The 25,173-nt window shown below is 40.0% G+C and overlaps 2 long non-coding RNA genes across 2 annotated transcripts in view; one reads left to right on the top strand and one right to left on the bottom strand.

Moving 5' to 3' along the window:
• LOC114018188 (uncharacterized) overlaps window positions 1-25,173 on the top strand; it is a 105,171-nt gene that overhangs the window by 76,424 nt on the left and 3,574 nt on the right. The gene's annotated exons all lie outside the window — the stretch shown is intronic.
• Window positions 125-23,580, bottom strand: LOC114018189 (uncharacterized). The gene is made up of 3 exons (XR_003563624.2): window positions 23,388-23,580; window positions 10,804-10,965; window positions 125-548 (listed from the first exon to the last, which is right to left on the bottom strand). It is a non-coding gene; the product is annotated as an uncharacterized LOC114018189 (long non-coding RNA).

Below are 25,173 nucleotides of genomic sequence, written 5' to 3'. Positions count from 1 at the left end.
TATCATTGATAAACCAAAGACCTACTTGTACATTTGCATTTACAGCGTATTCTGAATTGTTGCAAACTTAAAGTATGCAGAAACAAGTGCTTTCAGTAGCAAGGAAGTAAACAATTTTTCCCCTATGAAAAGTGATCCTTCTGGGAAATCTACTGCCCTCTTAAGTGGCAATTCAGTGTTTTTAATAGTCCTGTATTATTCATGGGGAATCATCTCTCCTGGGTTGCGGTTTCAGAATGGGAAAAGAGGCTTCCTCTGAGTAGAAGGAAGAGACTGTGCAAACTGGTTTGCATGTAAGAGAAGCTGGCCAGATTTGGATGTCTTGCTTCCTCTGACAGAGGAATCCTCTCCGACTGGTTGAGTGCAAAAATGCAAACCTCAAATCAAAGCTGTCAAATCCAGCAGAGTTAATGAGGAGAAGTGAGCAAAGTTCTCACCGCTGTTTGATGGTTCTTATCTCAATGTCGTGCAGTTTTCAATGGAAATCTGCTGAAATGTGCTGATGACGCAAATAATGGGAGGCATACTGAATTCTGAGGCAAAGACATCTGTAAAAAGTAGAGAGAAGCAGACAAATCAGAAGAGTAAGACTGAAACAGAGGAAATGCCGTAGTGATCCCTCTGGGAGCAGGTAATCAAATACATAAATATAAGCTCAGAGAGTGCTGATAAGGAGAAGGAAGTGAAGAACTGATGGAAGAGAAGAAATAATTTGAGAGTGAGCATCAAATTGAAGTTGACTGTAGAATTCAGGGCTGTGAAAATCTGCAATGCTCTAGTATATAAACAGAAGAACTTGGTGTTCCACAGTGGTTAGAGCAGGAAAACATCTGCTTTGGTCTCTGCACTTTAAAAAATTAGGTACGTGACTGCTTCAGCAATATGGAAAACCAAATCTGAAAGATGTAATCAAAGTAACAAAAGCCCTTTTCCTCTTACTTGTGTGAAGAGTGCCCGGCACACTACTGCTGCTCTGTAAAGTTAGAAAACAAGACATTGTAAAGTCAACCAAGTAGTCTGAATTCGTGCGGCTTAGAAGATGTTTTATTTTTCATCCAAAAAGGAATTATATTCTAGAAATGGTGGAGAAACCCAGTGCTTTTAGAATATTCAGTTCTAACTTTTAGCTTTTAGTTATAGTAAAAAACCCAATCTGAATATATAATGAAGGACAAGGTCCTGCCACACTGACAACAAAGGCATTGACCAAGCCTTTGAAAAGCCATCAGTAACAGCAGAAGTTGGTGGTGAATCTTGTGTAATTTCAACAATGATCCATTTCTTAACAAAGCCATCATTTGCAAAAAGTCGAGTTGCCTTTCAAGGCATCTCAAATTATTTGTTTACAGATGGAACGTTTACTGTGAAAAACCTTGACCCCTTATTTTGACTGAGAAATACAGAATGCTAGCCCTGGTACAATGTTTATCTCCAAACAGTGTGGTAGATCTCACTAGGTTTCTTCCATTTTGTGTATTTTGTGTTTCTTTTCATGTGCAGGGGGATAAGCACAAGTGCTACATATGGAGTGGTTTGGTTTTGTTTTAACATTGATAATAAATGTGGTTTTAAAAAAGAAAAATGAAGAGGCCTATGTAAATCACAATAAAGCCATTAATCTACCAAAGTGCTTTAGCAAGTAAAGACCTCATTGGATTTAATATGATAATTCCAGGATTTATAGTTAAATATATGCACAAGTGATTTGCAAAATCAAGGCCGTGTTAGAGATGTTATCTGAACTGATTTGTTGTTAGAGTTATTTCATTGCTGTGCTTTTGGGTTGGTTGGGGTTTTTTTTTGCCATAATGTATTTAAAGGTTTTGCATTTAAAACTATGAAATGCCTCGTAAAGAAGAGATTACTAGCTATGGAATAGAAAATACATTATGGTTGTGAACACCCTTTGTTTATGGCAGGAGGAGTTATGGGCAGTCCTTCCCACACACTTCAGTGGATTTGGGCTTCCTTTCCTACCAAGGCAGAGAAATCAAGGCACAGAGTGTGTAAACAACTTATCCACACCCTATACAGTGACACCGGTGGGCCTGGGAATGCAGTCTGCTGCTTGAATCCAAGCTGCACACAACCATCCCTGCAGCATCTTCTAAGCCTCAGCTGAAATATTCTCATTAAACCTGGATTATTCAGTGCCAAATCAATCATAATGCTATTACCTGCAGTTCCAGGAATGGCTGTTGTTCTGCTGGGACTCAAAGATTGAGATCTTTACCTAGCTAGCAGGGACAAGCTTTGATGATTTGAGAGATTGCCCCAGCTCCAAACACATAAGTGTATAGTCCGTGAGACCAGAGAGCTCACATTCAGAAATGCCCTATGTCATAAATCTACATTTTTAAGATCACTATTAAATCAATCATTCCTCCCAAATAATATCCCACATAAAAAAGAGCATTGATTAAAAAACATGAACATCTGACAGCATTTAAATATGACTGCAGGAAAAAGTCCCCTGAAAAGAAAATTATGTTCTATATGTTAATGATATTGTGCATAGGTATCATTAACACCACCCTGTTTAGGAGGTTGGCACCCATTTGTAACATCCTTTACTGGTTAGTGTTTTGCATTATTTTATATGTACAAGATGAAATCTCTGCCCTGTTGAGTCACATTTGTAGTACACCCCACCTGAGTCCCCTTTACAGTTTTAAGACCAAATTCCTGACGGTTTATGCCTCCACTTTATGTTTTCGCTTTGAGCTGCTTTGTTACCCTCTCAGGAGATAAGAGTTTGCTAAATTTGCTTGTGGCATTTTTGATCTAGTCTTCTTCCAGATCCACAGGCTACTTCTGAGAGGCCAATTAAAAGTAAAGGAAAAAGTAAAGCTTACAGTCTGGAGGCTGAGAGGTTATCATGCAGGAGTCCAATGTAACTGGAACATGTTAAGAAGTCTGAAAATCAAAAGGAGTCGACATTTGTTTGCCTAAAACCCTGACCTTGCTCTGGCAACTTCTTATGAATTGGATGCCTTCATCTCTTTCAATTTAACGTGAACTGCACAGAGAAAACAATAAAAATTAAAAAGTTCAGCCTGGTGTTTTTACTTACTCAGAGGAACTTTTCCTAGTGAAAATTTACCTCATTCTAAAAGTACTGTGTGTTTCCAGTCCCAGGCTGGCCCCAGGATGCTCAGAACTTGGCTACAGTCTGTTCCAAACTTCAGAAGATGCTTTCTAGGAAATCTGCCCGGACTTCCTGAAAGATGCCCCTGTGTCCGTGTTACTATCTTGACTTTCATCTTTTTTGTGCTGAAAGCTGAATTGAGACAACCTTGCTGATCTGGAGTGCATTAGGTAAGGGTTGTTGGTTTGCCCTCTCTGTGACCAAACAGGATATTATTTTTGGTACTAGGTGCCTTTAAAGCTCACCAGCTGTTTGCGTGGCACAGCAGAATGAGTCCTCTGTTTGTAGCCTTCCCGTTCCCCTCACAACGTTACTCTGCCTTTTACTTCTTGTAAGAAATCAGGATTGCAAAGGGGAACTTAAAACTGCAAGGGAGAAGCGAACTGGAGGTTTGAATGAGGCACAGCAAGGATTTTTAAGCCTGCTTCTTGTAGGGCTGCGTTCTGGCACTCTGACTCTTGGCCGGCGTATGTCCCTGTTCGGCAGAAGGAATCACTCAAGCAATCTGTGCTAAGACTTGTCAAAGTCTAAATTAAAATGCAGCTATCTTACCCTGGCGTTGTCCTAGGCTTCTACAGCGTGCTTCCTACTAGTAAGCTAGAAAAGAGGGGAGGAAGGCAAGCATTTATTTTGGTGATAATTGAGATTATCGATTATGCCTTTTACACCTTTTCATCTAAGAAACGAACATTTTATATCATTTGTGTCTCAAGAGAAAAAGAAGCTGGTCATAAGATGACTTCCACAAAAGGAGAGCCCCTCTAGCATAATTGTCTTTTCAGACAATGTAAGTGTACTTCTCTTTCTAATTAGTTGCATTTATGATCATGATTTGGTGTGTGCCTCTTAATCTACAGAATCTCCACAGAATGGTATCAGACTTTTGTCCCGTGGCTCCTAGCTGTATTGTATTTTATTATAATCATCTTCATTATAAGGAAATCTCTTAATTATGCTCAAAATGTTTTGAAGTTGAGAACAGTGCTGAAATGTATATATGGTACTTTCCCAAATGGCGCAGAAGTGAAAACGTACAGGGTTGTGCAGGAACATATAGTGCTATGTAACTCGAAGAGTTTAGTTGTTTCAAGGAGCAGAATTGTTGACTGGAATTCAGATCCAATAAATTAAACTCCCTGTGCTGCAGCTGACTAGCCAAGTGACCTTAGGGAATACCCTTATTCTTTTTGTACATTTTCCCCTTTGATGAAGTACGAATAATGTGACCGCAGAGAGGCACAGTGAGACTTAAATCATATTTTCACAAAGTGCTTGAGGATCCTCTAAGGAAGAGCATGTATACATGTGATTATTTATTATTTCATCGTTTAAAACTTTTGAAGTACACGAGTGTTGCTAGATTCTGTCAGTGTGGTTGCATGTAGGTGTAGTAAAATTAGAAATACATTTTCCTAGATAGCAACAGTATTAATGTTGTGAATCTGCAATTACCAGGGGAGTTGGGCAAAATGTAGGGTTGCAGGTGTGGCGATAGCTGTGACAGAAGCGTGAGTCTCAAATATTGTCCCTGAGGAGAGATTCCCAGAGTCTTCAAAGAGCCTTAGGAATGGTTACAGAGCAAGTTGGTCTGCTTTGCTCACCTGGTTTCTTATGTTGATTCTTTGACCATTTAATATGCAAGGATTTGGTTTATACTCTTAAATGAACTTTGGATTATATTCTATTTTTTAGCTTGAAAAGTAATTATTGAAGAAAAGCTTATGTTTTTTGTTGGGTTGGGGGGGACACGAATGAGAGAGGGAAACCGAGTGCTTAGAAATATTTTCAAGAAGGACTCGGAGATGTTACAAAGCTGACCATTAAAAAAAACCCTCATATAAGCTTAGCAAGAAGTGCTCCCTGTTGTTCAGAGGACCACAACTTTTTAAAAGCACTCTGGCCTGAGAAAGCAGCCGTAATAGCCAATGCTGACAGATGGTATTAAAGACACAGGCAGGGAACCAACACGTTTTTGATACTTTTACTCCCATTACAAGCTCTCTCAGTGCATGTCTTGTGGGTTAATTACTTGAGCTCTCACAGAAGGAATCCTGGCTTCTGGTGCAGCAGCTTGTTGCAAGACGTGGTAAGAAATTGCACAGGATTTTGAGCTCGTCGCCTGTGAATGTGTGTCACCCTGGTAACCGTTTGCACCTGCAAGCATGAGTCATAAGGGCTGAGGAACTGTAGGGTGATTTTTGGTGGTGTTTTCTTTTTGTAGCCTTCTGAGCATCAGAAATTCTTCATAGACAAAGCCACATAGGATAGAAAAGCACTGCTTTTTTTTTTTTATTTTATTTTTTAATTTATTTTCTTTTTGACATTCCAGTGGCTTGGTGGGCACGACCAGGGTGCCTACTCCAGTTGTCTCTGTCCCACTGCATTTTACATGTATGTCAGCTAAGGGTCTATCTCCTTTATTTAACTTAAGCTGGTTTAGGTGGTGATCATTATGTTTACACTTGATATATAGGAAAACAAGACAGAATTTGGCAGTAACTACAGCCTTTCGTTCTTAGGGTTGTCAGGCACTTGTTAAAAAACACAAAACCTGACCTTTTTTGTGGTTTAAGAAAGGCACTTGTCAGAAGTAAAATGTAGCTTAAAATTCAGAGTCAGTGCAGGGACCATGCTGATAAGCTGATGTTTTATTCTGCAGATATCTTTCTAATAAGAATGGTATTTGTCCTCTTACAAACCCCATTTTATTTGAGGAGCAGGAGCTTATAAATTGGATAGCTTCAGTGACTATAGAACTGACAGTTATCACCAGCTGAAGGTCTGTTCTTGAAGGTTGTACCAATGAGAGATTGCTATTTTGTAGCACCTTTCATCCCGTGTCTTACAGTGATTTGCAAACATTAATTAAGCCTCATAGCACCCCTCTGATCTGTGTAAGTGCTGTTAGTCTTAGAGATGTGTGAAATATTCATGATATAGTTGGAAGCGTTCAGAGTTTACCCCCCTCCCAAGCTCAGGGATGTTAAGGAAATGCAAAGTTATTTGAGATTCTCTGCATTGGAGAATTTGTCTTTTTCCTCTCTTTGCATATATCTGTTGACAGCCAAAGTGTCTTACTGTTTGTGTGCAGTCTTCTTGTTATTGTTCCAATTTTCAACAGAAGTGATAGGTGTTCTTTCAAATGAATGTTGTATTTTAATTCTTTGTACTTCCTAATTAACCAAATCTGCATAGCTGTCCACTATATAAAGGGCGATCAGGCCAGTGACTCCCTGTCTACTCCAGAAAACTGCAGGTAGAAATTATCTGGGCTAAGATCTATTATGAAACTGTAACGGGAGAAGGAACCTGTAAAGCTTGTTGTTGTTTTGATTCCACCATAACTATAAAGGAATATTTTCCTTTTCATACCTCCGTGGGTGTGTCTGTGTTAGCAGTTCAGAAGAATATTGGGCTTTTGAAGCGAACCCCCACTCCCCGTACTTTAATTCACATCACAGAGAGGTCCCGTAGTTCATAAACTGCATCTCTTTGGGATGAAACTGAACTAAAAGCTGTACACCAGCCACAAGCAAGCCATCAGTTTGTGGGACCACTGTGGGACCTCACTGAGACCTAGCAGCAGCGGGTTTGTTTCCCAGACCCACTCCCCTTGCTCTGCACTAATGGAAACCTACCCTGCATGTCCCAAATACACCGTTCTGCAGCAAACCCTGTAAGTCTCAGCAACCTGATATTTACAAAGATAACCAGAATCTGAAGAACCAATACAGCTCTTGTTCTGGGTCTTCTTCGCCCCCTGAGGTAAGGAGGTGATGTTAGAGTGCCTTGAGCAACCCCATTTATTTTCTGCGCGATGCTTTTTTTTAGAGTATGCTTCAGCTTACATGGGAGTCTGTTTTGTTTACTCTCAGTACTGTTTAAGCTTTGATTTGTTTGCTTGCTTTAGTAAGTAATTAAGCTTGGGTTCCTTAAAATTGGTTTGCATGTTGTTGTGTGGCTCTAACGTAGTTAGTTTGGGTTTGGCTGGTCTAACCTTGCTGTGGTTAAGCTGCACATATTTTCCAGGCTGTTAATGGTCTCTGGTTTGATATAGTTTTTCAGTATAATTGAGCAAGCAGCAGGAAGGGGAAGCTATGGCTATTGAAAAAATGTTTCTATTGGAATATTAGAGCTGTCCACATGATCCACTGGACTGGGATTTCACATGTATGTAGCAAAGAGGACTACGGTGACACCAATACACAAGATACTGAATGATTTGTTGTTTCCATTATCTCCTATAATCTATATAATTTATCCCAACTTGTTTAGTGAACTTTGTTCACTGTATTAGAATCACAAAATGCTAAATTTCCCATTTCAGAAGTGGTGTGTTGGAGTACTTTTGGGACTTTTCTTTAGGAACAGTTGGCTTTCCTAATGAAAACTGTTTAAGAAAAAAGAAACCATCACCATCCCTATTTTTCAGGTGATTTTGCACTATGTAAGCATTTTAAGCTAGGGAATGTCCCTGTTCTAACCATGTGCTAACTTGTTCAACTGGTTTGAAAAAGCTCTAAAGGTGGAAGGTTGAATGAGTGTGCAGAACAATGAAACAAAATTTCAAAAGACCGTAGAAAGTATGGTATTTTCAATAGTCTGTCCTACTGCGTAGCTCAGTGTCAATAGGAACTCCCCTGCCCACTGACACATATAAAAAAAATAAATAGTTTGATTGTTATTTTGATCTGCTTTTGGCTAACGGTTTTTCATAATGAAATTTCATATCATCAGGCAGCTTTACCAAAGCTGTGGATGGCAGAGGAGGAAAGGAAACTCTGTAGCCACATGGACATATGTGGGTGTGCTGTTTGTTTGTTTAGATGTCCACTGGATGGAATTTGATGAGTTAGCAAAATTTAGGAGATGTTTTTTCTCTTTCATAATTTACCGGTAATGTTTTCCTGTAATACTAATACCCCGTATTTGCCATGAAAATTCATCACTTTGCATAATCATTCAGGGGTCTGTAGTGGTAAAAATATCAGCGTTATCCCTTTCTCTTTATTAATAGAGCAACAGTGGTACAAATCTACTACTCCTGAAAGACTACACACGGCCTGCTGGAAATCAATTGCCAGTTCCCTTATATATGCTAGCAGAAGGCTTATTTGAACTATGAATGGTCATAAGCTGCAGTGTCTAGTTCTAGAGATAGGCTCAGAGTGTTATCCACCAGATCCTTTGGGATTCTGGCTTGGACCCGTCTGTCTCTCTAAGGGACTGCATAATGACGATCAAGGGCCATCTTCCCATCTTGGAACTGTCAGGTGATTCTGCTGAGAAAGGATATATTGGAAATGACATCAGAGTTCGTATTATAGACCTAGGGACATGCTGCAGAAACGTTCTGCTGAGTCACCCTGGTAACCAGCCCAGATGCAAATCATAGTTTTCCAAAGGAAAATAAAAGTTAGGACAGAAGGGCAGATGTTTCTCTGATGAGAAGGAAAACCAAACTATCAATCCCAGTAGGCTACAGTGGCACCTGGAGTGCAGGTTTGTGTGGGACAGGAGAAGGAGAAGGATGGCGTGTTTTGCCCCTGGTTGTTTTGGAAGGGGAAGACTTGAAACAAGCTCAGAGCACTTCAACCTTTCAGCTCCGTAGTATATTGAAGAGGCTGTCACCTAAGCAAATATTAGGCATACAAGAGCAAATCAAACATATTTTGTAGCTGCTGACCTGAAACAGCGAAAAGATGGAAAATTTTAATTTCTAGTCAGGTTCACATGGTAGGCATAATGTTGTGTTGTCCCATAATCGTTAATTTGATAAAGAAGAGTGTTGTGTTTGGATCTCATCTAGTTAGTATCAGCTCCCTTTTTACTTACTACTGTATTTTAAGGAGGCAATTTTTCAGCGCTCTGCTAATGTAATTTATCACCTACATTCAAGGCTCTGACAAGATACCGGCTCTTGTGTTATACATAGTAATTGCTGCTGCCCTCATTGGATTTGCTCTCTGGTTCTTTCTATAGCTGGAGTACTTCTGCTCTCAGATCTGCTTTTCTGGAAAGGATATTACAATGAAACAAGTGTCATAATTTCTCATCACATGCAATATACACAGTCTGTAATTTCCCTTTTTATAAAATGAAGCATATAGAGGCTTGGTATGAAGTGTGTTACATCCTCAAAATGGAAAAAGGTAAATTTGATGTATTAACTGGCTAGAGAAAAGACACGTAACAGGGTAATTCAGTAGGGATCAGGTACAAAAATATTGACAATCAGGTCTCTGATTAAAATCTACTTACCTACCAGTGACTGCTCGATGCATAATTAAGACAGATTCTTTACAGACTTTGTTTTACACAGAATGGTTACAAATACTCAGTATTTGAGCATTTTGTTTGCATGACACTTCATTACAAGGTTCTTTAACTCTTTCATGATATAAAGGGTATAGAAAGCATAAAACTAACATAATTTAGCCACAGGGAGAGCTCTAAGCTCAATTTCTCAACCTGAGAATCTCAGTCTAATAAATTATCTAAATTTCAATATTTACCGATTATAAATTCTAGTTACATTTAATTTTGAGAGGTCTGCAAATTAAAACACAGCTCGACTTTGATACATTACCAACCTAAAAGCAATCAGCTAGAGTAAATGTAGGCTATCAGATATCTTTTTGGCTTGAGGACTGACAGTTACAATACTTTCAGAGGAGCTTTGTCTCATTGCCACCCAGGCAAGTTCCGTGTTGCAGGAATGTTATTGGAAAGCAATACTCCTGCAAAATATTACATACAAGGAGTTGTATGCGAGAAAGTTCTTCATCTGAATATTTCTATTCATTATAAAAACCCTGAGAAATCCCATGTGGATTCTTACAATGCATCTTTTGGAAGTGAACCCAGAGTTCTTCTGGATCCTATGGATGATGGATAGTTAAAGTTCTTCTGGATTCTTACTATCTCAGATGCTCGCATAGAGAGAATTTACAACCTCTCTCCTTCTTGCTGAAAGCAAAGTTCTCATGTTAATACAACAGACATCCAGAAATAATTGCAGTCTCATCATGAATATGAACATCCAGCTGGGATTTAAATCCCAGCGATGGAGTGCAAAGAGTAATGCATTAGAGCTGAATTCTCATTAGTGAATTGAACCTCCACGTTGTGGTAGGTACAAAATATCTATGCTAGTTGAAAATTAAAGGAGCAAGAGAGAAGAGGGAAATAAGCAAATCTTCTGAGAACGTGGCCTGGAAAATTGTAAATGTATTTGTTCAGGAAGATATCTTTGATGAAGTGCCTAACAGCCTAGTCATACCAAATCATTTTCCTGCAGCTTGGATAATCAAGGTTAGAACTACTCTAGTATCACCTCCTCCTCTTGAATTTGGTGACAGGTACATATGTTGGCCTGCAGACAGTTCTGTTCCATAGCACCTTTAAGTCTTCTAACATTTATCAGCTCTGTGCTGCAACAGAAGCAAAATTGTGCAAAGGTTTTGCTTAACAAAATTTTGTCTAAACAAGTGTTCAGTTAGATTTTTTTCTACCAGTTGAGCCTACAGAGCTGTGGCCACAGATATATTCCTAATTAAAATGTTGTAAAAATAGATATATTTCCATGAAGTAAGTGTATGTGCATATGCCAGCCCACACTGTATATTGTGACTAGGAAAGGTTTTGAATACCACCTTTTTTATCAGTGCATTCACTTCATCTGTCTGTGATGTCAGCTGGGACTGCTGACTTCTGTGAACTTGGTTTGAAGTAGTTGCTCTCTTGATAACTATAGCCATTCCTCATCATCTGACAAGGCAGCCAAGACTCACAGCTTGGCCATCTGAAGGAAGAAGCTGCAAAAAAGAAAAGTGGCAGGCTCTCAGAAGTCTGTCCTGTATGCAGATCAGCTCGGGAAATATGTTCTTTCCCGAGCAGGAAAAAAAATATTTGGTCCTCAGAGCATATTAAATACACTGGAGAATTTCACAAGGTAGAAAGAACATTCAACCCAAATTAGTAGTTTTAGGAGAACTTCACATTTGATACAATTCTGCTCTGGTTAGATTTGTTTTCTGGTTTTTAAACCACAAAACCCATTTGGTCAGTATCAGGACATTGACAAAACCACTGCTATTGCGTCTCTTGGTATCTATGAATCTTATTGAGAATGTATGTTTAAACCAGGCCTTCCTCTTGCATGCTTGTTGCATTTTATTTTTCAATTTACTTCTGTTAACTTCTACAACATCAGTTTCTGCAGAGTCAAACTTCTCTGGAGCTTTGACATGAAGACGTTTGACTCCTAAGATCTTCTATTTGGGACCTTCTGACCCTAGGTTAAGTATCATTTTAAATTAATGATATTTAAAATACTAAAGCCACAAGTTGAGGGAAGAAATGACCTTGTGGAGGTTCTTATGTTAATTTTGCTGTGTTATCTTTGGCAGTAACCATGAATGCAAATGATCTCCTAGCATATAAGGATAATACGGTTTTAATTTTGTAAGTCAGTAGCTACCAATCCAAATGGGGGTGGGTTACTATCTTGGCATCTCTGCTGGGAAAAAGAAGGAATCCGAACAGCTGTGCCTGAAACAGCAAATCTGGAAACACAGCTGAGAGTTGGTATCTATGCACTGATCATAACGTACAGTCTAGTACTGGTCTGTTTTGACATGTGGCTAATAGTGGCTTTTAGGAACAAGTGGAAGAAAAGAAACCTCATGTATCTCATCTCTCGCAATGTTAATTAGTGTGTAATTCATCTACTACATGCAACTCTTCAAAGAAGAAAGCCTTTCCTCAAAATGTCTTCTGATGCACAGGGTAGCAGTGTGCTGGTTTTGGCTGGGGTAGAGTTGATTTACTTCCCAGCAGCCAGTGTGGGGCCGTGCTTTGGATGCGTGCTGGAACAGGTCTGACAGCGCAGGGCTGTTTGGTTACTGCTGCGCAGAGCCTGCCCGGAGCCGAGGCCCTTTCTGCTCCTCTCACCGCCCCACCAGCGAGGGGCTGGGGGGCACCAGGAGCTGGGAGGGGACACGGCCGGGACAGCTGACCCCCGCTGACCCAGGGGGTGTCCCATACTGTATGGCATCATGCTCAGCATGTAAAGCTGGGGAAGAAGGAGGATGGGGGGGACATTCAGAGGGATGGTGTTTGTCTCCCCAAGTCAGTGTCGGCACGTGACGGAGCCCTGCTTCCCTGGGGATGGCTGAGCACCCACCTGCCCGTGGGAAGCACTGAATTAGTTCCTTGTTTTGCTTTGCTTGCGTGTCAGCTTTTGCTTTACTTATTAATATGTCTTTATCTCAACCCACGAGTTTTCTCACTTTTACCCTGTTGATTCTCTTCCCCATCACACCAGGGGGAAGTGAGTGAGCAGCTGTGGGGGCTTAGTTGCCAGCAGGGGTTAAACCACAACAGTTGTCCGTAAACATAGTGAAAGCAAAGTAGTAACAAAATTCAAACATTTTAATCTTTGAAGACCTTGGTCATGATGCTGTGTAATCAGCTAAAAAGATTCTGCTGTCAGGTTGCCTTTCTACACATTGAAATAGTGGAGTTTTTAAGGATTTATGCTAATGTAAATTTCCTTATGGCTAGGACTGTGAAGTAGCATTTCGTTTCCCATCTTCTCAGAATGGATGTCTCCATTCTGCAGGAAGGGAGTATTTTAGCTGGATGTACCTTCTTGTTCAATGAATAACCAATTAGTGATCCATAAACCAAGTTACGACCACTAGTACGATATTCTTTCTCATGTAGTGTCAAACCAAGAAAGCAATCAGTATCTGAGGATTATGTAGCACACTGTGCAAAAGCAGGCTTGGTTTGATAATGGTGGCACCGTTATTTTTACTGTCTTGTGAAATTACCATTGAAGTTATAAATGATGTTGTGTAGCGTTATTGAAAACTGTTGATAATTAATTATTAAAACAGTACGTACCTAATGTATTGCACCTTGTTCTGGTGTATCAGAAGTTTTTTAGGAAGAGGAAGAGAGTTTCATCTTCACTGAAGAAGGAACTTAAATTGGATTTTGGTTTGGTTATATAGCTACGAATAGTACTGGGCTTTATGACTACGTCTGGTGTCATCTTTGGTAGGTCACATCACAGGGGAAAGAAGTCAATATATTTTGATGGAGAACTTGCACCTCTGAAGAAGTGTTTGATTGCGGGTAAGGTGGCACAAAATTAGTGACATGAAGTTGCTCTGGATTTCATCAGAGTAAATGAGACAACGTTTGGCCTGGAGCCTGACAAATGTCCCAGAACTGCTCGCTTCCTATCGGATGTGATGCTGTTTTCACTGTTTTTGATGAATGCATTCTGCAGTTCACTTCCTCCTTCAGAGACATCTTTTTTGAGCTCTCCTTTATGAAGTGCAAAGGCATTCTCCCTGCCTTGTTATCGAGTCCCATTCACAGCACATAGAATTACGACATTTTATTCTTTATGTAAATGTATTATAGGGAAGTAAAGCAAGTAAAAATAATGAGATGATGAGCTTTGATGGTACTGTATAAGGAACGCAGTATTTCAGTGAAACAAGTGACAGCCAATAACACTGCCCTGTTTTATCTTTTTGAACACATTTTACATTTCATTCTGGTGCTTTGCATTAATTCACATAATATGCCTGTTGATAACAGGTTTATTCAAAAACTCATTAAAAGTTGTAGAAAAATGAGATTTGCATAGAAAAAAATGTCTTTGGAACTTTATGTATTTTCCCCTTCCTCCTTTTTCCAGCCCTCAATGTGCACAGCAAAAGGCTGATATGGCAGACATCAGTCAAACTTCTGCTGGCGTGACTTGTCAGAATTTCTCAAAAAACTTCACAAAAAGAAGGCAAGGGCAGGATCCAGACCTGCCAAACTTGCAAAGGCTGCGAGCCTAAGGCTGTCCTAACTGCTATTAGTGGGAATTGGAAACCACATTAAAGCACTTCAACACAGCAGAGAGGCCTCCTGCACCAGTGATTCTTATTTCTGAGCATGTGAGACCCCAGTGTCTGTTGGAGGTGCCAGGCGGAGTGCCCTGGAGGGGAGCGACTGTCCGCTGGTGCGCAGGGCAGCACCTGCTCCGCTCCTCTGCCACGGCTCACCCGGGTACCCAAATGCCCTTGTGCATTTGTGGATCCCCTCCAGCAGTAGAAATGCATTTTTGAAATTATTTTTTTATTTTTTCTCCTGCTCATTTAGTTCTTGGCTGTATTCCTAATTCTGCCCATAGGGAGGCATATGAGTAGCATTTGTTAAAAACTGGGGGATGTGGATACCTGCCTATTTGAAACTGGGGAAAAAAGCATCTATAAACCATCGAGTATGTTAGCCATAACTAAATATCTAATAGCCTTTTCCTTGGAGCTGCCCCATAGGAAACCTTCCATTATTCATTGTGTTCTTTACACTCTAGTATATGCATTTATGCTATAGTATGAAACTGCTTTGTAGGTGACATCTACTAACCTCTAACCACTCTAACCTCTGTAACTCTGATTGCACTGTAACCTCTTCAATCCATTTGCCTTTATCACATTTATTCATGTTTTTTTCTGTGACACAATATGAAGTAATGGTTGCCACAGGAACTGCTGCAGTCGCAAACAAGCAGCCACGCAGCTTTCACCACACCCCGTGAGGGCAGAGGGGCAGCACAGGCAGCTCCACAAGCGACAAGGGTCGTGCTGTCCCTGCAGTCAAGATGTCAGTTTTCTAGGACACGATGTCTTTGGGTTAGTCTGCAGCGTGCTTTCTGGAGGTCAGCGCATTAGATGCTGTCAGCTGTCTGCAAGGAACAAATACATTTTGCTTTTGAAATGACTAGACAGAAAGTTCTTAGCGCTCTGCTGGCAGTAGGTGTTTTGGGTTTGTGGCCTGCAGACTTGTCAGCACAGTGCCCTGGGACCTTTCAGTAGGTCAGCTGTAAAAAGTCAGGCTTATTAAGGAGTATGGAGAAGTACGTCTCTCTCACACTTGGAATCTAGCTGTTGACATCGGTGTTTCGTTGAATCATGAAGCAAGCTAGTCCTGGGCTGTTGGCATTTGGCTAGGTAAACATCTTCCGTGGGCTGAAGGAGGTCAGCGTGAGGCAGCCATGTGTTGTGAATTTTCCCTGCTGTTCCTGGAAACTGTTTTCTGTATCACCTGCACAGTTCTCTTCCCTTTCTTCTCCACTTCCATAATCTGTGGTGGCCACAGCTCCCTTGTGTTGCCACCTCCCCTGTTCATTGTTCCCTGCTGAAGGAGCCGGCAGCGTGGGGGCTTTGCCGCAGTAGTGTGGGGTGGGGACTCCACCACCTAAATCCATCCATACCATCTCCTTGACTTGCTGCCAGAAGGAAATGATTTCTTGCCATTTTGAAGACAGGCCCCCCTTTTTTACCTCATTTTCCTCAGTAGCTTGCTGATCTCAATGAAGAAATAAAGAAACCCTCAGCTCTTTTCTCCCCCTCCGTCCAGAGCGGCCAGAGGGAAGGAGGAAAGTATTTTAGGAGAGAACGAAGCTGGGAAGGCTGGGAATAAGTTGGGGGAAGGGGGGCAAGGCAGGAAAACAGAAATCTTCTTCTGTTAGTAGTGAGTCAACTCATGCAAGGGTTTCAAGGCAACTTTTTAGCGCACACCTGCTCTACGTGATATGTTGTGGGTTTTATCATGTTTTCCCCACTTTTGTATTGTTTTAACAATGTAGATACAAGCAGTTGTAACAGCTACTTCTCATTGTTTGGCTTGCAACAGAGAAACTGTCAAATTAAAATAAATTCTTGGTTGTTGATTTTTTAAACATTATTATTAGGAAAAATGTGCTCTTTCAGAAGTATAGTAAAAAAGTCAAACTAGTAGTTGAAAAAAAAAAAAACAACAATAAAAAGAGGTATTACACAGGTAGGACTGAAACATCCACTGCAGTACAAGCTGAATTTATCAGTCCTACAAAGCAGGGGTAGTGAACCAAAGTTAATGAAAGTGGTGTTTTACAGAGCTCCTTCAATGTGCTAGTGCTTAAGAACAAGCACTGAACCCCTAAAGAAAGGACTAGGATGGCACAATAAATTAAAGTATGTTATTGGATTGAAGAAGTTAGCTGAGGAACTGGGTGATCTCAGTCAGCCAGCTCTTCCTATGCCATTGCTTTGGTTTGTTTCCATACTGCTTGTGGCTTTATAATGTGTTAGGATGTAATGGTGACGTAGCTTTTGTTGTCTATGCTGACTGCCAATTTCATCACGTGAAGCTGTTTTAATTATCTGCCCAGAAGAATAAAAGACAAATTAAAAGTCATATGGGAGTAGCAGATCCTTTGAAAACGAATTTGCTTTCACTTCCACAGTCACTGACCCACTGTCTGCCTTGTGAGGTGAAGCAATTGGGTGGATGCTAATGTAGAAGTGTGAGGGAATGGAAAACAGTGATGTCATACTTGTCTATTAAATTATTGAAGATTTTTAATTACTGTCTCAATGGAATTTTCTCGTTAACAGCATGTTTCAACTCTCGAGCAGTGCAGTAAGTCTTACGCAATCACCAGCTTTTTAAATTAATATATTAAACTCAGATGATGTGTATGATCTTTTTAATACAACATAAGATAGCTCTGCTTTTTGATACTCTTCACTACTAAATTTTTTTCTTATGCATTTGGCTCTGAAGAACACCATTATAAGTGAATTAATACATAGTGCAGCTACAGTTTATGTCTTCTAGTGTGCTTCACTTTTTTCCTGTTTGATAATTCAGGTTTTATGGCTTGTGGGAAATTTACTGTACAGGTACATATACAGAGATTGGCTAGGCAAAGGGCCTGAGAGCCCTCTGAACTAAGAGGAAGGCGTAAAAGCAACAATATGTCAAGGAGTGACTGAACAAAGTGGCTGAGGAAAGAAACTGAAGGATGCAGGGGGCTGCTGAGGTTTGATAGAAAGCCCAGGAGCCAGCCTTGGGAACCAGTAATAAACAGATGAGCTGGAGGGGGAAAAAGTGACGAAGATGATGTGGAGACTGTGACAAATGCTTCCAAGAACTTTTGTCCTAGGACATAGATGAAATTGGTTTCCTTTTTCCAATGAAATATGGAAGGCTGAGGTTGTTGGATCTGGGATAGGGATCCCAGAAGGATCGTAGTCTTGATGTCTGTTCTTCAGAAGGAAAAGATGGCAATGCACCAGAAGGTAATGCCATCACACAAAATTTACAGGAAGGCATAGCTTATCAGGCTTGTTCTGTGAATGACCAAGCACGCCCAGAAAATACCCACTAAATAATCCAAACCTGTGAGTCCTAAAATCGATGTTTCTTGCAGTTCTTCGGCGAAATTAGGCAGCTTGTACACGTGCCTTGGGCAGCCCCTCACAAAGCCATACTTGCAGGGTAGAGGTGGTTTATTTTTTATGAGAGTTAAAATATTCATAGAGAGCAGCTGAGCTAGCTGGAGACAGAAAACTGCTTTCAACTGGAAAATCTGTTAGACAGACAGGTTAAAAGCCCAGGCCACCATATTGTGTCGGCACGCCTGCCATTCACAGATGCTAGCGCCATCCGTACGTGTGCAGCTGGCTGCAACCAAGCTTCCAATTTGCTGCTGAACTTTTCTGTCTGATGTCGGAGTCCTTCAGCTGTTTTTTGTGTTGAACTGATTTATAACTTCTTGACGTCAAGTCTAGCAGTATGTGTGCTTTATGGGCTTTCAGTGGATGTGCCAGCAAATTTATGAACCACATCTGGGTCAAACTTTTTGTTCTTAGTTTAGTGTTCTGGTTTGGAGGAAGTGAAATTTGGCTGGTGGGATATGACAAGAAATCTTTTGTTTCACTTTGATACTAAGCAAGATAAATGTTTTGGTTTTTAAACCAGCTATTCGGGATTTTTTTTCTTTTGTACATGTCAATCACTACAAAAAGGTTTTCATTGCATTGAAGGTAATTCAGCTTTTGAATTTGAAAATGCACACAATTTCTGTGTGGGTTTTCATGTCATACTATCTTGCTAACAAAAATTTTAAGTCAAATGCTTATTCTAAATATGAAGTTATTCTTCTGAGCATCAGTTTCTGATGGGTGGTTATATTGTCATTTATTAATTGGATAGCGTTAAAAGGAATCTGGGGCAGAAGCAGAGCTCATTGATGCAGGTATTTTAGAGGGGAAAAACAGATATAAACTTAGTTCCCTGCTGTGGTGTAGATTCAAATAGCTGTTTTTTTCTCTACTTTGGCAGTATGAACAAGGAGGACTTAAGGAAGTGGCACCTGTGCATTTAAGGGAATTAATTCATTCTGGTATGATGTTATATATATAAACCAATGTCTGCTACTAAGATTTTAATTCTTTTCTTGCCATGCCCTGATGAAGATGTAGCTCCCTGGCTGCTGCTGGCAGTTTTTTGGGGTTGCCTTGGGGTTCTTTTTAAGTGAATTTGAGAAAATTTTAGAACTTTGTCAAGTAGTCTAATTTTATAGATTGGTGCATAAGAGATGAAGCATTTTTGTTACTTAGTTCTTTGAAAGGCAAGAAACAGGGGCTTTGCTATGACCAAGCCATTTCTCAGAGTCACACAGTACCAAGGAACTGAAATGTGCTTTCCAGTTCAGTTCCACGGGTTAAAATGCCTTTCTGTCATGGGGCACCAGCCAGTCCTTTCCTACATCCCTGTTTACCTAAAAATCTTTCTGTCTACCTGTGCATCTATATTCAGGGACATTCCTGAATGATGTCTGAGGAGACTAATGGCATTTACATAAGCAAAGAGCTGTACTGACAATATTGCCCTGCATTATATGGATAAAGTGCTTCTAAATGAAACCATGAGAAAAGAGTTTAAAATTGTCTTTTGTCATGATTTTAATTAATCAGGTTAATCTCAACATTGTGATATTGTCTACAGAATAAATGGTATTAAACCAACGTAAATAAAATAATTACTGAGATGGGCTTGTAATTCAATAGACAATTCATGTATGATTAAATGCCCACACTTTGCTACATTTATTTATTAGAAATTAGTTTTAAACTGATTTTTATGGATTTATTTTTGCTTTAATTAGTATGAACTACTTGATCCATGTATAGTGTCAAACACTTAGGGATGTATTTGAAAAACTTTTATGTGGTGTATGGGTAACTTTAATCTTTGTGTTTCTGAATTTCAGATGAAGTGTATGGTTAATAAATAGACAGAAGGAGAGGGAAGGTGCTTCAGGAAATTTCAGCACAGAAACATGCAGGTCTGACCGAACAGCAGCTGATTTAAGTGGCTTTAGTGTTCAAAATAAGCAATGTCTTCTGAAGTAAAAACAGAAGTATCCATTTTATATTGGTAGTAATTCTGAAAATCCACCATTGAACATTTTATTTAAAAGCCTAAAATTGTAGCTTGGCTTTACTACATCACAACAGAAAGGTGGACTATCCCTGTGGCTGACTGGAAAACTGTCGGTGGATAGCCCCCTCTCAGATGGATGGGTCCCTGCTTTAAGCCCAGGGATTTTTCAAGCGAGTGGTTTCTGGTTGCTCCATTGAATACAGATTGAAAAAAAAAAGTCTACAAGCTACAGATACTTATCTCAGCTTTCAAAGCATGTGTTCAGCATTCAGGAAAGCCACTGGAATAGCAACCCTATAGGCTTTGTTGTGGAACCTGATTTAAGACAGAAACCAACCTTTCAAGTTTTTTCTCTTTGTTCTGCCTTTGTTCTTTGTAAATAAAGTCGCAGGAAAGGCTCAAAGATGAGAATAGTTGTTTCTCACTCCTATCCAATTATTGGCCTTTCTGCCAACTGAAAATACATTGACTGTTGCGGGTACATGCAGTATGCAGTCTTCAGTGTATGCAACTGACCCAACAAACAAGATAATTAAAGCCCTGGCCACCAGATTTCCACTAGCCACTGTCATCTAGATTTTGTAGTAATGGTTCAGCTGGAAAACTTTCCTTTCTCTCTAGTTCCTGGAAGTAAAACTTGCTTAAAAGCAGCAAGCGCTTCCTGCTCAAAAGCACACTCCTTGGAGACGTTTTACTCGGTGGCAGACCTAAGGTTAGTATGGAAAATGTAGGAAGTTGCAACAGAGCAAACGTTAAGCCCATTGTGCAGAATGATAAGATGCAATTAATCCTGTGTATGTCTTTTACATCTGTTTCTGACTGTCTCTGGCATTGGCAAAGCTGCTGTTGTGGTTATGTATCTTAAGAAAGCAAAATTTAAGAACAGTATTCTATTGGTGACAGCACTGTAACTGTGCTGACCTGGTCCGCTTGATTTGCTAAGGGCAATTCACTGACTTGGACCCATCTTGTAAGTTTAACTATCAGTGAATGGCCCCAAACCCACCCCTGTAGAGTAAGAGGCATCTTGTGCTTGTAACAGTTTGATTTAAAAGAGTAGGAGGCTTTCTGGGACATCACCTTCATTTTCCATAATTTCTGCCTTGCCCTGTAGTAAAGTTCCAGTGGCAAAGTTGTTTGTTGAGAGAAAGGGCACACACATCACACATGCCTGTTTGTGAGGCAGCGGCAATATTCTGTTTCTCTTTGAATTTCCATAGTGTTTAGTGTGTGTAAACTGACAGCAAGTACTATTTCTGGAAGAAATCGTAGTTGAATGATGTCATGTATAGTGTATAGTGCTCTTTAAAAAGAAAATGTGAATTTTAACTTCAAAACAAGAAAAAAAATGCAAATGCTCAGCCTGTCCACCCATGTGCACATGCAGATAGATGTACGCTGTATTTCTTGTGAAGGTGGAAAGATGGTATTCAAAAGAAAATGCCATTTTAAAAACTCAAGGAGAGGAATAAATATCTTCATCAACTTTATTCCCCAGATTGTTACTTTGATTCACATCTCTTTAGTGGTGGTGTTCACGCCACTGCACACCTTCTGCTGTTCCAGTCAGTCATATTGTGTGTTAATTTTTCTTAAAGGTTTCTTTCTGGGCATATAAATGGACACCTCTCAAAATCCAAAATAGTCAGTGTTTAGTTAACGGGTTAAATGCAAATGCTTCAGACAGTGAAGGGAAGGTGATCCAGGAGACCTATAGATGTCACTGCAAGAGGCTCTCCACTTATTTGTATCTATTTGTATTTATCTTTGCATGTGTGTAACCATTTGAAGTGTGTGTGTATTTATATATACTTTAGAGGAGGGCGACTAGCATATATTAATGTCTTAACACATCTCAGTGGGTATTTCATAGAAATATGTAATTTTATGCAAGAGGAGGGGTGCTCCAAACTGGTAGCAAAGTATATGCTTATCAGCTTTAATTAGTCACAGAACTTATACCTCCAGTAGTTTAAGCAGGTATGGAGTCAAAGATTTTCCTGTGGGATTCACCATCTTTCTGTCCTGGCAATTTGCTTACAGATGCTGACATTTTGATGTAATCCGTCCATTAAATAAACCCCAGAAGTAAGGTCTTCAGATATACTTTTATATCCCTGGGACTTAACAAGTGCTTTTTACTGAAAAGATTCAGGAGTGTCCAAAGGAAATTGACTCAACCTAAGAGAAGGAGACCATCCATTCTTCCCTCAGACATGCATAAATTTTCATAAGGGACCTTTGGGAGCTCCTCTAGATCCCCCTCCAGCATATCAATTACATTAAGTAACTGATCTTGCTTAATGTAGTGGAGTCAGTGCTTCTTCATGTGATCTGTCAGGATGAAGTTCACAGCTGCTAAGGATGTATCTTGCAAGATCAGGCCCTCTGCTAGTGCTAGATGAGTCTTGGAAATCAGAAACAATTAATTTGCTACTCGTACTAGTTCTACCTGCAGCGGAGTGGAGGCTGTCTCTAGTTTTTACAGGACTAGGAAGCACAGTTGTGCCTAAGACTTGTCTCAGAAGTCCCATTTATGAGTAACTCCTTTTTTCCAATCAGGCAGTGTGGCATGTACAAGCACTTTGTGTCTATCCACCCACACTTTGTCCTTTCTGCTTTCATCTGAAATGCTCCACTCTAGCGCTCAGCAATATAAAATTGATGAATAAATAATATGCTAAAAGTGGGAAAATATACTGCTGAGTAAATGAGTTGGTTGCTGCTGCTTTCCAAATGCCTGAGCTTTAGCTAGAACACAACTCATAAACCCAGAGATTTTCAGTATTGTTTTAACAATTTCCAGCTCTGTGTTAAACTATGTGTACCCTCATTCAAGATAAAGTATTGGTGTAGTAAAATAGTTTTATTCCATTGAAGGAGAAAAATGGGGAAGCTACTACCAGTATATTATTAAAAACAAAACACACACCTGGCATTTTCTGTAACTGTTTTCACCATGTACGCAGTGCTCCTAATCATAAAACAGCTCTGTAGATTTTTGAAGGTTTAAAATATACTTTTTATTTTCCTGGCAATTACGAAAGATTGAAAGATCCTATGGCCTTAGGTAGATTCTGAATGTGAGCTGAGATGTAGCTCTGCTGAAGGCGCGTGCCACTTGCCTTTAGGCAACATGCAACGGCCAAGAGTACCAAGCAGGGAAAATGTGGCTGCTGTTGTTAATAGTGGTTATTACAGCATGGTTGTGCTGCCTAGCTTGGGTGTACAAAGTTATCTTTTGCTCTCATCAGTGACACGGAAACACCTTTGCTACCCTGTGACCTTTTTCAGTGAGTTTTCTGATGCTGTAGGTACAGCAGGTTGTGGTTTTACTGCAGAAGAAGGAAGTTCTTGGTGTTCACTTCAGAATAGACTTTGCTACGTGTTAGGTTCATGTGGTGAAAACCATGGCCGTTTTTGAGCTCAGTAGCTTAAGTAGAGGTTTCGGTGCAATTAGAAATGGAAATGGGATGTAGAAGAGAGCTCAGGGCTCTGAGATGACTAAGGGAGACGTGGTCTGGCGGAATGAAAAAAGTGAGACAGCTCCAAGACTAAGAAAGAAAAGAGATGAGAGCTAAGGAAGTCGATGAGGAACAGGTTACTTCAGTCAAAATGGAAACCAGGCCTGGATGAGAGGAGATGTCAGAGAGAGAGAGATGAGATAATATATAGTCTAGGTGATACAGAGCATTCTGCATATTGTGTTACTGAAAACAGCTTCCCAAAGGACTCTGGAGAGTTCCTGACCTCCCATCTCCTTCCTCTCCCTACTCGTTATCTCTTCTCAAGTAATGCTGCTTGCTTAGCTGTTTTCTTTAAACTCTTTCTTTCAGAATATTCCAGCATTTCATAACCTCAACAGTGCATTTTTTCCAAGAAGAAAGCTCTTATGCAAATACCCCACGGCACCTGGACCAGTTGTCCTAAGGCACCGTGAAGATAAAATCACCTTGATTTCTTGTCTGTAGAATGCTTCTTCCTGGAGTATAAGAGAAGGCAAAAGAAATTCTCCACAGGAGTTTAACATTCTGATTTCCGTGTACGTGTCCTGTCCTGGTGATTACAGCTGCTGCTCACATGGTGCTCTGAAAGGAAAATTTGTCGCTGTAATTCTGAAGCTGAGGAAAAAGTAGAATTAAGATTTTGCCTAATTAGTGCTACCTTTCAAAGGTCTATTTTGAGCTGTCTTCCTCCAGCCTGAACTGTGTGATAGTTTCTGAAAATGTAATTTAATCATATCTGATTGCTTGTTGGAGTCTGCAATTAACTTAGGTGCAGGGGAATTAACAGTATTTGCCAGGTGCTGCATAATTTACCAGGAGCTGCTTGTGCCACATATATGTAAAGTGTGTTGGCCGTTTAAATTTATTGGCCAGAATATTATAAGCTTATGATTGACTAAATTTTATTGCTTCCTTTCATTTCTGTCCCCAGGATGAATCAGCCATGAAATACCATGTAATTATATACTCAGTACTACCCAACTATCCCTTGCAATTATGCCGCATTATAGCTGTTATTTTGGAAGATTCAAAACTACCTATCGAGGAAGTTATTTTTGGGATGCATTTGATTGCTAGGATGAAGCTAAATCTTCAAGTAATTCTAGACATGATATTGAATAAACATCCTCAATGAACTCATTGAAAAAGTAGCTTTCATCTCAGAAGACCTCTGAAATCCCTTCCTATCTAAAAGGGTAGAAGTCGCTTTAGAAAAGATCTTGTTCTGTTAGGACTAACATTTTTGTCCTATTTGGGAGTCAGTTCTTGCATCGGTTGTATAATTAAAAATAGTAAGAGAATAGAAAACTTGGCTGACTCCCTGCAGGAGGAGTTGTGGACTGTTTGGAGTGCCTTTCTGAGATCCAGATTTGTACCCTAATCCTACTCTCAGGCCTTCTTGCATTGTAAATTGCTGAATACCGGACAATCTCAGGAGACTTTCATGTAGTCTTTGTGCTTCTTTTTTTTTTTTTTTTTTACAGTGTCAGGAAGGTAAAGCTTTAGAGGAAAGTAACCCTCAGCTTAAGTCTTGGTTCAGGAACGACAACTGTTACAACTTCCATGCCTCACTAGCTAGCAGAAAGGTTTCTACTGTCTGACACCTCTCTTCTCTGTCAAACTTGGAAATTTGCACCGTCATTGAAATTCCTTAGAAAATTATTGTGAAAAGAAATTGGGAAGGCAAATATTTTGACTGGAATAGTTGTCTAATCTAAACATCAGAAGCAACTCTGAAATTTAAAAAGGTCATATGCACTCTGCGGTGGTCAGGAGCTTATCAGAAACCATGGCTTTAGACACCATTTGTTGGAAGATCCTGCCATCAACCTGGGCACAAACGATAAAAAGGCTCTTCCCTCACGGTTTTGTCAGTCAGACACGCACGATTATACAGCTCTCATTTCCCACGTACAAAACAAGTGAATTCCGACAACAGAACAACGTGGGGATCTGAAGTCAGCTCTGCAAGTCTTGTATAATATGTTATTTACATTGAAACCAGGAAGAAAAGTGCTCGTTTTCATGCTTCTGAATCCATTTACGGCCCTTTTTCACTGTTCATAAAACTGGTGAATAATGTCTTTCACTGAAAAGACTGTGCAGATCTCAACTTTCCCAAGGAATAATGCATTCCCATAAAGCTGTCGCAGACTCCAAGAAGTGACAGATAAGAGGAAAACAGCACAAATCCAACAGACTTGACAGTTTATTGTTGTGCGAACCAAACGT

This window comes from Falco cherrug, chromosome 9 (assembly GCF_023634085.1).
Source record: "Falco cherrug isolate bFalChe1 chromosome 9, bFalChe1.pri, whole genome shotgun sequence".
Classification (NCBI taxonomy): domain Eukaryota; kingdom Metazoa; phylum Chordata; class Aves; order Falconiformes; family Falconidae; genus Falco; species Falco cherrug.
This window is presented reverse-complemented; position numbering and strand designations above follow the sequence as displayed.